Source organism: Lepisosteus oculatus, chromosome 18 (assembly GCF_040954835.1).
Source record: "Lepisosteus oculatus isolate fLepOcu1 chromosome 18, fLepOcu1.hap2, whole genome shotgun sequence".
NCBI lineage: Eukaryota > Metazoa > Chordata > Actinopteri > Semionotiformes > Lepisosteidae > Lepisosteus > Lepisosteus oculatus.
This window is the reverse complement of record NC_090713.1, coordinates 1,380,993-1,395,443: the sequence shown is the minus strand read 5'-3', so window position 1 is coordinate 1,395,443 and position 14,451 is coordinate 1,380,993.

Below are 14,451 nucleotides of genomic sequence, written 5' to 3'. Positions count from 1 at the left end.
TAAAAACAATTTGTCTTGTTTAATGAACAATTTCATTTACTTTCGTAAAAAGTGTTGTTTACTGTAGTCCTAGCATGGATGCAATTGTTAGAAAAAACGGGAATGAAAAACTGAATGTTTCATACAATATGGGTTTGTGTTAACCCACACACCTAAGTGAAATGTTTGATTACGTTTACAAGACATAACACATAGTTCAGTTGAGTGTGAAAGGGAACAACAGAGAAAGTCACAAACAAAACATTTGTGAAGGACTTGATGAATGTTTTTTCTTTAGAAATGACAAAAAATAAAGAATTTTTCAACAAGATGTCTTTCTATAGCGAGTTTCATTTGAGATAGTCTTTTCTTAGAAGTGCAAGAGTGGTATTCCCTACAATTTATTCCCCAATTTGATCATTCTCAGAAATTAGGAGATGGAAACCACACCTACTGTAATATTAGACCTTGTAACAAGGCAACTAGGTTTCAATGGCTTAAAAGGTGCAGAAAGAGGCTCATGTATAATGACCTCCAGTGTCCCACAGGTTTCCCAAATCATTTCTTAGAGTATGGAAAAAGAGGAAATAAAGTGTCTACAGAAAGCGTATACCCCCTTGAACTTTGTTCAGTTTGTTGCGCCAGTGCCAGAGTTTCATGCAATTAAATGAGGACCTCTTTCTCACACCACATATGTTATACTTTCAATGGGAAAAAAGGAAATATTACAATTGTATACATTTTCACCCACATGTTAATATTTGGTAGAAGACCTTTTCACAGCAATTTCAGCTGTGAGTCTGTTGGTAATGGGCTCCACCACCTCTGCACCAACAAGATTTGATAATATTTGAGAATTTCAGATGTCTGTCTGGTTTAGCTGAAGAATCAGCTAAGGTAAGTTTCAGGAAGAGCATCTGATTTCTTTCAATAAAGCAGAACAGAGAAAAAACACACAATACAAAATCATGAGAATTTGTATCCATATGAGACTTTGACTCGAATACTTTTATCAGACCTACACAGAGTATATACTGTACACACTTTTTCAGCCCAGGTTTATACATTTGATACATTTGGAACTGCCACTTGTAGGTGTTTTTGTGTCTTAGCTCAACACTGTGAAACCTGTAGTTACAAACATGGAGGATGAAGACATGAAGACATATATTGTACCTCTGACCGGCCTACCTTCGAAGAGGTGAAAGATGAAACTTTTCCTTTATCGTCAGCTCAGTGAATGTCTTTAAACTTTCGAAAACTGTAGCAAAGAATAAGTAAAAAAAAATATTTTCATTGGACCCACAGAAAAGTCAAAGTTGTCCATAGAAATGCCCGTCTAAATCAGAAATCTACAGCACAAAGGCAGTGGCCTTTCGGGACATAAAAATGAAATCAGACTTAGCTCAGAAGAATTGCCCTTAGTCACGGACATCTTGCTATCAGTCACTACAAAGATGTTTTCTCTCGTGCCATGGCTTGCCTGACTTCCTTCTTCAGCTGGATGGCTTCTGGTCGCTGGTCAGGATCGACAGCCAGCATGTCCTGGAGGAGTGTCCTTAGCTCCATGCTTATGGCTCTATTTACTTTCAGGGGGATGTGGAACTGCAGCCAGGGGTTCTCACGCAGGGCCTCTCCAACAGGCCCTGACAGACATATGCTCCTGTATCGGAAACACACTTTAGTTCAATTCTAAAATATTTCTCATAGGACTGAAGGAACCTTTGCCTGTTAAGAGTTAACAATTAGGTCCTCAAGAACTGTTTTACGGTTTTCCACACTCCTGGCTGGCCAAGGTCTCTTTAAGGTCTCTTAAGTGGAGGTGTAACTCATGTATCCTACATGTGATTTAGCAACATGAAAGGGAATAGCTTCTTATCGGATTATGGTCTTGGTTAACTGCCTAAGGCTGACCTAAGTGCCTAACTTTCTGACTTTCTTTATACCTTATATGTTAAGAAGCTCTTCTGACCAATCAGAAATGTATGCTTTATGTATGAACATTTTGCTCATCAAAGTGAGTGAGAGACAAGGTTAACAGAAATTAGCCACAGCAGTAAATGACAGCATATTTTTTCGTTCTTAAATGGTCTCTACCTGGCACACCTGCAGTGCAAACTGACAAACACTGTTTAGAGAAACAGCTACTCTATTACTAATATTAATGAAACATTTCTTATTCTATGGAACAAAAACAAACAGTAAAACTAAAACACAGATCTCTTAGCTTCCTATTTCATGAACCAGATGACTGAATGACCAAGCCTAACTAATAGCCAGAACCCCAGTTAACCCTCCGTAACACAAACACAAAGTTTAACCACACGACAGGAACTCTTTCAAACTGAGTGAAAATCATAAATGGATCCATAACTTTACATCAATTTACTATGTTGTGCCAATACCTGCATTTACATTTAGAACGAATGATGTCATAGAACCAGCATCACACCAGTTCCAGGTGTCTCCAAGGAGACAACAGAACTTCAGTTGTGTTTGCTAAAATACACACTTTGAAACATACTGTAACACTTAGTTAACATGTCTGGTTTAGTTGAAGAATCGGCTAAGGTAAGTTTCAGGCTTTAATGGTGGGATGCCACCTGTGCTTTTTTCCCCCAACCGCTAGAATATGATTCGCACCAAACCCAAAAGAAATACTGCACAGTTCAGGAACTTCATCAACCTAGCAACTGTAAAATAAGCTTACAAACAACTGAATTGAAATGCCAAAAAGTTCAGAGAAAGGCACAAACTATGTTTACTTGGGGTTTACAAAATTAAAGCTAACTAAAACTGTAATGATAAACAATCATGCTGCCAATGGACAGAGAAATATCATCTTTTTTGAATAATGTATTATTTGTTATATAGGAACCCAGTATAAGGGAATCCCTTGCGATCCTGTCTGCAGAGATAAAGGTAAGAATTTTTTTCTCTTTAGCTCTGTCACTCCAAGAAATATAATGAACATAAATATATTTGCCAATCTTTTCATAGTAATCCAAACAACTCTGCGTGTATCTGACATTTGTAATATTTATCTACCGCAGTATAACTCTTCTGGCAAGGCGATTGGTATTGTACCTTGAAAGAAAACTGATTGGAAATGTCATGTACTCTATGGTTTCTATTGATGTCAAGTGGCAAATGTTGACTGGTGATGTTATGTGAATCTTAGGAAATGGTCATTTTTCAATCGAGTCTATGTTTCTCAGAATTTGAGACAGAGAGGTCAATCTCTGCAATCCGAGCTGAGGGCATTTCTTGGAATGGAAAGGTAAGAGCAACGTGTTCTTTGTTATTCTCTTAAGACTCTTCGCCAGATTTTACAATGAAAAATGTAAATAATAATAACAAACATGATTTTATATAGTGCCTTGAAAGGTGGCTTCTTTACAGAATGACAAAACCAACTACAATAAATAATACACAAGATATGCATGATGACAATACACAGTTAGAGGAGACAGTAGATGGTCATTGTCAGTGTATTCTGAAGGTAGTTTTCCAATTTTTTGGAACGGGGTAAAAGAGGCCACCTCTACTAGAATCTTTGTCCTAACCAAAAATGTAACAAAGTATAATAATAATATTAAAAATAATAATGATAAACTTTATCTATAGAGCACCTTTCATACAAATAGTGCTTTGGTGCTTTAAAAAGCAAGCGTAAAAATAAAATATTAAAATTGAGAGATATACTTTCAGTTGCAAAGGAAAATACAGCAATACAGTAAAGCAACATACATGTCAATTAAATAAATACAAATTAGGAAAGTCGTAATAAAATAAGAACAATTAAAGAGAACTAAAAAAAGAAACAGAAATAGAAAGAACAAAGAACCACTTTAACTAAAAGCAACATTTTCAAATGTTTTTTAAAACAATGTACCGAGCTTGACTGCCTAATAAAAAGTGGAAGTGAGTTTCATAATTTGGAAGCATAAAAACAAAAAGCAGCCTCTCCACTCTTTCTGCATTTCACATGTGGTATTTGCAGTAGGCCAGTATGTGCAGATCTCAGGTCACGTATAGGAACATATGAAGACAGACATTCAGTAAGGTACAGACGTGCTAGGTCGCTTAAAGCTTTAAAAACAAGTAAAAGAACTTTCAAATTTATCCTAGATAATACAGGTGACCAGTGAAGTTTTTTCAAAACAGGAATGATATTCTCTTTCTTGTAGTTGTTAGGATCTGTGCTACTGCATTTCGAACAAGTAGTAAGGGATTTATTGTTTTCTTGGGAAGCCCACAAAACAGAGCATTATAATCATATCCACATCAATGTGAGCAATGGAGAAGTCAAATTAACGTGTCTAAATATCATCTAGTTCTATCCCAGGGAAGAGGGCTGTTGCCTACACAGACGACAAGACACAAAACGCTCAACTGTGCAAAACACGCATAAGGACATCAGTCAGGAGGAACAAGGTAAAGTGTTTTTTCTTCTTCACCATGGTCATGTAGTTTCACTCCAAGCACTGTCATATGAAATAACTGTGGAAACGACCTCCCCAACGTTTTGGGTTGTTGCATTTTGCTTCAGTGAATTTTAACGTTTTCTTTTAGACATCAAGAGGAAGGACACATTTACCCTTGGTAGAGATTCAGTTGTTCTATGAGATGTCAAGGTGAGAATTAACCACTTCAGGGATAAGTCAATCCACATAACTGAAAAAGGGGCAATGAACAGGATATGGGGATTTTGCTAGTTATAAAGTACAATAATCATCATTACATGATCTAAGACTACTGAAGTATAAGCTGTGTCCCTGACTGATTAATTAGCAAATTCATCTTTGTAGAGTGCAGCTACTATCTATTCAGTGGCATTTCCTTAAAACAATTGTATTGGGGGAGGGGGGGAGGGGGGGAGGGGGGGGGGGGGAGGGAGGGGGAGGGGGGGGGAGAGGGTGTGCCCGCCGGCGCTACCCGAGCTCCCAGATCCCCGACTCCCCCCATCCCCCTCCTGAGAAATGCCTTCAAGTACTTGACACGTACTTTGCTTTCAAAAGTGAAACATAATTAATGCTTACGTAAGATTTCTCTTGACTTCTCAGGAGTATACTAACTCCAAGGACAAGTAACATCACAAACCATTATTTAAGTGCTGATGTTGGAGCTGCAATACTACTACCAAGACAAAAAATGATACAGGTAACACTGCTTTCAGATTTCTAAGAATTGCTAAAATAGTATGTTTACAGAGCATTCGGAGTTGAGAATATGACAAGTTCCTACCATCTCAAACACTGCCAATCTAGAACAAAAAGAAAGTACTTGAACGCCTGCAGTAATCGAACACAAACCAGAACATATCAGTGCATGACAATGAAATGTAGTCACAAAATGATTCTACCCTTTCAAGTCCCAAAAAGGACCGAGGAACTTACCGGAGGCGATACCTGGATTTCAAACAGAGTACAATGTAGCCACTGTAGGGGAGAAGATCACAGAGAGCTCTTCTCAGATTGCTCAGAGTCAGCCCCAGCACCCTGTCCTGACTGAAGCAGACAAAGTGGTCAAACAGGTAGGTAGAAATGAGTAAGGAACAGAGAGTATGGTTATTCTTGCATTGTTTGTTCGTCTGTCAAAGAAAAGAGTGCTTCTGACTTTTGTCAATGTTCATCTTTATTTTAGGAGAAGAACAAACGGTGGTATCACACTTTGCTCAAGTGTATGATACCATGTGTGTACAGCAGACATCACCACAGGAACAGGAGACACCTGAGTAGAGAACAAGAATATGAAAAGACTGATGAAAAAAAGCACCAGGAGAAATCCATTGAATATGCACAATCTCGTACAGTATTCAATAAAAAGTTTCAGTGTTGTTTTTAGTGTCGTCGTATTGCATACATTAAAAACAATTTGTCTTGTTTAATGAACAATTTCATTTACTTTCGTAAAAAGTGTTGTTTACTGTAGTCCTAGCATGGATGCAATTGTTAGAAAAAACGGGAATGAAAAACTGAATGTTTCATACAATATGGGTTTGTGTTAACCCACACACCTAAGTGAAATGTTTGATTACGTTTACAAGACATAACACATAGTTCAGTTGAGTGTGAAAGGGAACAACAGAGAAAGTCACAAACAAAACATTTGTGAAGGACTTGATGAATGTTTTTTCTTTAGAAATGACAAAAAATAAAGAATTTTTCAACAAGATGTCTTTCTATAGCGAGTTTCATTTGAGATAGTCTTTTCTTAGAAGTGCAAGAGTGGTATTCCCTACAATTTATTCCCCAATTTGATCATTCTCAGAAATTAGGAGACGGAAACCACACCTACTGTAATATTAGACCTTGTAACAAGGCAACTAGGTTTCAATGGCTTAAAAGGTGCAGAAAGAGGCTCATGTATAATGACCTCCAGTGTCCCACAGGTTTCCCAAATCATTTCTTAGAGTATGGAAAAAGAGGAAATAAAGTGTCTACAGAAAGCGTATACCCCCTTGAACTTTGTTCAGTTTGTTGCGCCAGTGCCAGAGTTTCATGCAATTAAATGAGGACCTCTTTCTCACACCACATATGTTATACTTTCAATGGGAAAAAAGGAAATATTACAATTGTATACATTTTCACCCACATGTTAATATTTGGTAGAAGACCTTTTCACAGCAATTTCAGCTGTGAGTCTGTTGGTAATGGGCTCCACCACCTCTGCACCAACAAGATTTGATAATATTTGAGAATTTCAGATGTCTGTCTGGTTTAGCTGAAGAATCAGCTAAGGTAAGTTTCAGGAAGAGCATCTGATTTCTTTCAATAAAGCAGAACAGAGAAAAAACACACAATACAAAATCATGAGAATTTGTATCCATATGAGACTTTGACTCGAATACTTTTATCAGACCTACACAGAGTATATACTGTACACACTTTTTCAGCCCAGGTTTATACATTTGATACATTTGGAACTGCCACTTGTAGGTGTTTTTGTGTCTTAGCTCAACACTGTGAAACCTGTAGTTACAAACATGGAGGATGAAGACATGAAGACATATATTGTACCTCTGACCGGCCTACCTTCGAAGAGGTGAAAGATGAAACTTTTCCTTTATCGTCAGCTCAGTGAATGTCTTTAAACTTTCGAAAACTGTAGCAAAGAATAAGTAAAAAAAAATATTTTCATTGGACCCACAGAAAAGTCAAAGTTGTCCATAGAAATGCCCGTCTAAATCAGAAATCTACAGCACAAAGGCAGTGGCCTTTCGGGACATAAAAATGAAATCAGACTTAGCTCAGAAGAATTGCCCTTAGTCACGGACATCTTGCTATCAGTCACTACAAAGATGTTTTCTCTCGTGCCATGGCTTGCCTGACTTCCTTCTTCAGCTGGATGGCTTCTGGTCGCTGGTCAGGATCGACAGCCAGCATGTCCTGGAGCAGTGTCCTTAGCTCCATGCTTATGGCTCTATTTACTTTCAGGGGGATGTGGAACTGCAGCCAGGGGTTCTCACGCAGGGCCTCTCCAACAGGCCCTGACAGACATATGCTCCTGTATCGGAAACACACTTTAGTTCAATTCTAAAATATTTCTCATAGGACTGAAGGAACCTTTGCCTGTTAAGAGTTAACAATTAGGTCCTCAAGAACTGTTTTACGGTTTTCCACACTCCTGGCTGGCCAAGGTCTCTTTAAGGTCTCTTAAGTGGAGGTGTAACTCATGTATCCTACATGTGATTTAGCAACATGAAAGGGAATAGCTTCTTATCGGATTATGGTCTTGGTTAACTGCCTAAGGCTGACCTAAGTGCCTAACTTTCTGACTTTCTTTATACCTTATATGTTAAGAAGCTCTTCTGACCAATCAGAAATGTATGCTTTATGTATGAACATTTTGCTCATCAAAGTGAGTGAGAGACAAGGTTAACAGAAATTAGCCACAGCAGTAAATGACAGCATATTTTTTCGTTCTTAAATGGTCTCTACCTGGCACACCTGCAGTGCAAACTGACAAACACTGTTTAGAGAAACAGCTACTCTATTACTAATATTAATGAAACATTTCTTATTCTATGGAACAAAAACAAACAGTAAAACTAAAACACAGATCTCTTAGCTTCCTATTTCATGAACCAGATGACTGAATGACCAAGCCTAACTAATAGCCAGAACCCCAGTTAACCCTCCGTAACACAAACACAAAGTTTAACCACACGACAGGAACTCTTTCAAACTGAGTGAAAATCATAAATGGATCCATAACTTTACATCAATTTACTATGTTGTGCCAATACCTGCATTTACATTTAGAACGAATGATGTCATAGAACCAGCATCACACCAGTTCCAGGTGTCTCCAAGGAGACAACAGAACTTCAGTTGTGTTTGCTAAAATACACACTTTGAAACATACTGTAACACTTAGTTAACATGTCTGGTTTAGTTGAAGAATCGGCTAAGGTAAGTTTCAGGCTTTAATGGTGGGATGGCACCTGTGCTTTTTTCCCCCAACCGCTAGAATATGATTCGCACCAAACCCAAAAGAAATACTGCACAGTTCAGGAACTTCATCAACCTAGCAACTGTAAAATAAGCTTACAAACAACTGAATTGAAATGCCAAAAAGTTCAGAGAAAGGCACAAACTATGTTTACTTGGGGTTTCCAAAATTAAAGCTAACTAAAACTGTAATGATAAACAATTATGCTGCCAATGGACAGAGAAATATCATGTTTTTTGAATAATGTATTATTTGTTATATAGGAACCCAGTATAAGGGAATCCCTTGCGATCCTGTCTGCAGAGATAAAGGTAAGTATTTTTTTCTCTTTAGCTCTGTCACTCCAAGAAATATAATGAATATAAATATATTTGTCAATCTTTTCATAGTAATCCAAACAACTCTGCGTGTATCTGACATTTGTAATATTTATCTACCGCAGTATAACTCTTCTGGCAAGGCGATTGCTATTGTACCTTGAAAGAAAACTGATTGGAAATGTCATGTACTCTATGGTTTCTATTGATGTCAAGTGGCAAATGTTGACTGGTGATGTTATGTGAATCTTGGGAAATGGTCATTTTTCAATCGAGTCTATGTTTCTCAGAATTTGAGACAGAGAGGTCAATCTCTGCAATCCGAGCTGAGGGCATTTCTTGGAATGGAAAGGTAAGAGCAACGTGTTCTTTGATATTCTCTTAAGACTCTTCGCCAGATTTGACGATGAAAAATGTAAATAATAATAACAAACATTATTTTATATAGTGCCTTGAAAGGTGGCTTCTTTACAGAATGACAGAACCAACTACAATAAATAATACACAAGATATGCATGATGACAATACACAGTTAGAGGAGACAGTAGATGGTCATTGTCAGTGTATTCTGAAGGTAGTTTTCCAATTTTTTGGAACGGGGTAAAAGAGGCCAGCTCTACTAGAATCTTTGTCCTAACCAAAAATGTAACAAAGTATAATAATAATATTAAAAAGAATAATAATAAACTTTATTTATAGAGCACCTTTCATACAAATAGTGCTTTGGTGCTTTAAAAAGCAAGCGTAAAAATAAAATATTAAAATTGAGAGATATACTTTCAGTTGTAAAGGAAAATACAGCAATACAGTAAAGCAACATATATGTCAATTAAATAAATACAAATTAGGAAAGTCGTAATAAAATAAGAACAATTAAAGAGAACTAAAAAAAGAAACAGAAATAGAAAGAACAAAGAACCACTTTAACTAAAAGCAACATTTTCAAATGTTTTTTAAAACAATGTACCGAGCTTGACTGCCTAATAAAAAGTGGAAGTGAGTTTCATAATTTAGAAGCATAAAAACAAAAAGCAGCCTCTCCACTCTTTCTGCATTTCACATGTGGTATTTGCAGTAGGCCAGTATGTGCAGATCTCAGGTCACGTATAGGAACATATGAAGACAGACATTCAGTAAGGTACAGACGTGCTAGGTCGCTTAAAGCTTTAAAAACAAGTAAAAGAACTTTCAAATTTATCCTAGATAATACAGGTGACCGGTGAAGTTTTTTCAAAACAGGAATGATATTCTCTTTCTTGTATTTGTTAGGATCTGTGCTACTGCATTTCGAACAAGTAGTAAGGGATTTATTGTTTTCTTGGGAAGCCCACAAAACCGAGCATTATAATCATATCCACATCAATGTGAGCAATGGAGAAGTCAAATTAACGTGTCTAAATATCATCTAGTTCTATCCCAGGGAAGAGGGCTGTTGCCTACACAGACGACAAGACACAAAACGCTCAACTGTGCAAAACACGCATAAGGACATCAGTCAGGAGGAACAAGGTAAAGTGTTTTTACTTCTTCACCATGGTCATGTAGTTTCACTCCAAGCACTGTCATATGAAATAACTGTGGAAACGACCTCTCCAACATTTTGGGTTGTTGCATTTTGCTTCAATGAATTTTAACCTTTTCTTTTAGACATTAAGAGGAAGGACACATTCACCCTTGGTAGAGATTCAGTTGTTCTATGAGATGTCAAGGTGAGAATTAACCACTTCAGGCATAAGTCAATCCACATGACTGAAAAAGGGGCAATGAACAGGATATGGGGATTTTGCTAGTTATAAAGTACAATAATCATCATTACATGATCTAAGACTACAGAAGTATAAGCTGTGTCCCTGACTGATTAATTAGCAAATTCATCTTTGTAGAGTGCAGCTACTATCTATTCAGTGGCATTTCCTTAAAACAACTGTATTCCCACATTCTGAATATGGAGTGAGATCATGTAAGAATGTTGGACTTGTAATAACTAATTGAAGGATAATAATAATCAACGAAAGTGCTTAAAAGTATCAACAAATGCCTTCAAAGTACTTGACACGTACTTTGCTTTCAAAAGTGAAACATAATTAATGCTTACGTAAGATTTCTCTTGACTTCTCAGGAGTATACTAACTCCAAGGACAAGTAACATCACAAACCATTACTTAAGTGCTGATGTTGGAGCTGCAATACTACTACCAAGACAAAAAATGATACAGGTAACACTGCTTTCAGATTTCTAAGAATTGCTAAAATAGTATGTTTACAGAGCATTCAGAGTCTCATAGAGAAAATAAGTTGAGAATATGACAAGTTCCTACCATCTCAAACACTGCCAATCTAGAACAAAAAGAAAGTACTTGAACGCCTGCAGTAATCGAACACAAACCAGAACATATCAGTGCATGACAATGAAATGTAGTCACAAAATGATTCTACCCTTTCAAGTCCCAAAAAGGACTGAGGAACTTACCGGAGGCGATACCTGGATTTCAAACAGAGTACAATGTAGCCACTGTAGGGGAGAAGATCACAGAGAGCTTTTCTCAGATTTCTCAGAGTCAGCCCCAGCACCCTGTCCTGACTGAAGCAGACAAAGTGGTCAAACAGGTAGGTAGAAATGAGTAAGGAACAGAGAGTATGGTTATTCTTACATTGTTTGTTCGTCTGTCAAAGAAAAGAGTGCTTCTGACTTTTGTCAATGTTCATCTTTATTTTAGGAGAAGAACAAACGGTGGTATCACACTTTGCTCAAGTGTATGATGCCATGTGTGTACAACAGACATCACCAAAGGAACAGGAGACACCTGAGTAGAGAACAAGAATATGAAAAGACTGACGAAAAAAAGCACCAGGAGAAATCCATTGAATATGCACAATCTCGTACAGTATTTCAATAAAAAGTTTCAGTGTTGTTTTTAGTGTCGTCGTATTGCATACATTTAAAACAATTTGTCTTGTTTAATGAACAATTTCATTTACTTTCGTAAAAAGTGTTGTTTACTGTAGTCCTAGCATGGATGCAATTGTTAGAAAAAACGGGAATGAAAAACTGAATGTTTCATACAATATGGGTTTGTGTTAACCCACACACCTAAGTGAAATGTTTGATTACGTTTACAAGACATAACACATAGTTCAGTTGAGTGTGAAAGGGAACAACAGAGAAAGTCAAAAACAAAACATTTGTGAAGGACTTGATGAATGTTTTTTCTTTAGAAATGACAAAAAATAAAGAATTTTTCAACAAGATGTCTTTCTATAGCGAGTTTCATTTGAGATAGTCTTTTCTTAGAAGTGCAAGAGTGGTATTCCCTACAACTTATTCCCCAATTTGATCATTCTCAGAAATTAGGAGACGGAAACCACACCTACTGTAATATTAGACCTTGTAACAAGGCAACTAGGTTTCAATGGCTTAAAAGGTGCAGAAAGAGGCTCATGTATAATGACCTCCAGTGTCCCACAGGTTTCCCAAATCATTTCTTAGAGTATGGAAAAAGAGGAAATAAAGTGTCTACAGAAAGCGTATACCCCCTTGAACTTTGTTCAGTTTGTTGCGCCAGTGCCAGAGTTTCATGCAATTAAATGAGGACCTCTTTCTCACACCACATATGTTATACTTTCAAAGGGAAAAAAGGAAATATTACAATTGTATACATTTTCACCCACATGGTAATATTTGGTAGAAGCCCTTTTCACAGCAATTTCAGCTGTGAGTCTGTTGGTAATGGGCTCCACCACCTCTGCACCAACAAGATTTGATAATATTTGAGAATTTCAGAAGTCTGTCTGGTTTAGCTGAAGAATCAGCTAAGGTAAGTTTCAGGAAGAGCATCTGATTTCTTTCAATAAAGCAGAACAGAGAAAAAACACACAATACAAAATCATGAGAATTTGTATCCATATGACACTTTGACTCGAATACTTTTATCAGACCTACACAGAGTATATACTGTACACACTTTTTCAGCCCAGGTTTATACATTTGGATCTGCCATTTGTAGGTGTTTTTGTGTCTTAGCTCAACACTGTGAAACCTGTAGTTACAAACATGGAGGATGAAGATATGAAGACATATATTGTACCTCTGACCGGCCTACCTTCCAAGAGGTGAAAGATGAAACTTTTCCTTTATCGTCAACTCAGTGAATGTCTTTAAACTTTCGAAAACTGTAGCAAAGAATAAGTAAAAAAAAATATTTTCATTGGACCCACAGAAAAGTCAAAGTTGTCCATAGAAATGCCCGTCTAAATCAGAAATCTACAGCACAAAGGCATGAAATCAGACTTTACTCAGACGAATTGCCCTTGGTCACGGACATCTTGCTATCAGTCACTACAAAGATGTTTTCTCTCGTGCCATGGCTTGCCTGACTTGCTTCTTCTGCTGGATGGCTTCTGGTCGCTGGTCAGGATCGACAGCCAGCATGTCCTGGAGCAGTGTCCTTAGCTCAGTGCTTATGGCTCTATTTACTTTCAGGGGGATGTGGAACTGCAGCCAGGGGTTCTCATCCAGGGCCTCTCCAACAGGCCCTGACAGACATATGCTCCTGTATCGGAAACACACTTTAGTTCAATTCTAAAATATTTCTCATAGGACTGAAGGAACCTTTGCCTGTTAAGAGTTAACAATTAGGTCCTCAAGAACTGTTTTACGGTTTTCTACACTCCTGGCTGGCCAAGGTCTCTTTAAGGTCTCTTAAGTGGAGGTGTAACTCATGTATCCTACATGTGATTTAGCAACATGAAAGGGAATAGCTTCTTATCGGATTATGGTCTTGGTTAACTGCCTAAGGCTGACCTAAGTGCCTAACTTTCTGACTTTCTTTATACCTTATATGTTAAGAAGCTTCTTCTGACCAATCAGAAATGTATGCTTTATGTATGAACATTTTGCTCATCAAAGTGAGTGAGAGACAAGGTTAACAGAAATTAGCCACGGCAGTAAATGACAGCATATTTTTGGGTTCTTAAATGGTCTCTACCTGGCACACCTGCAGTGCAAACTGACACACACTGTTTAGAGAAACAGCTACTCTATTACTAATATTAATGAAACATTTCTTATTCTATGGAACAAAAACAAACAGTAAAACTAAAACACAGATCTCTTAGCTTCCTATTTCATGAACCAGATGACTGAATGACCAAGCCTAACTAGTAGCCAGAACCCCAGTTAACCCTCAGTAACACAAAGTTTAACCACACGACAGGAACTCTTTCAAACTGAGTGAAAATCATAAATGGATCCATAACTTTACATCAATTTACTAAGTTGTGCCAATACCTGCATTTACATTTAGAACGAATGATGTCATAGAACCAGCATCACACCAGTTCCAGGTGTCTCCAAGGAGACAACAGAACTTCAGTTGTGTTTGCTAAAATACACACTTTGAAACATACTGTAACACTTAGTTAACATGTCTGGTTTAGTTGAAGAATCGGCTAAGGTAAGTTTCAGGGTTTAATGGTGGGATGGCACCTGTGCTTTTTTCCCCCAACCGCTAGAATATGATTCGCACCAAACCCAAAAGAAATACTGCACAGTTCAGGAACTTCATCAACCTAGCAACTGTAAAATAAGCTTACAAACAACTGAATTGAAATGCCAAAAAGTTCAGAGAAAGGCACAAACTATGTTTACTTGGGGTTTACAAAATTAAAGCTAACTAAAACTGTAATGATAAACAATCAT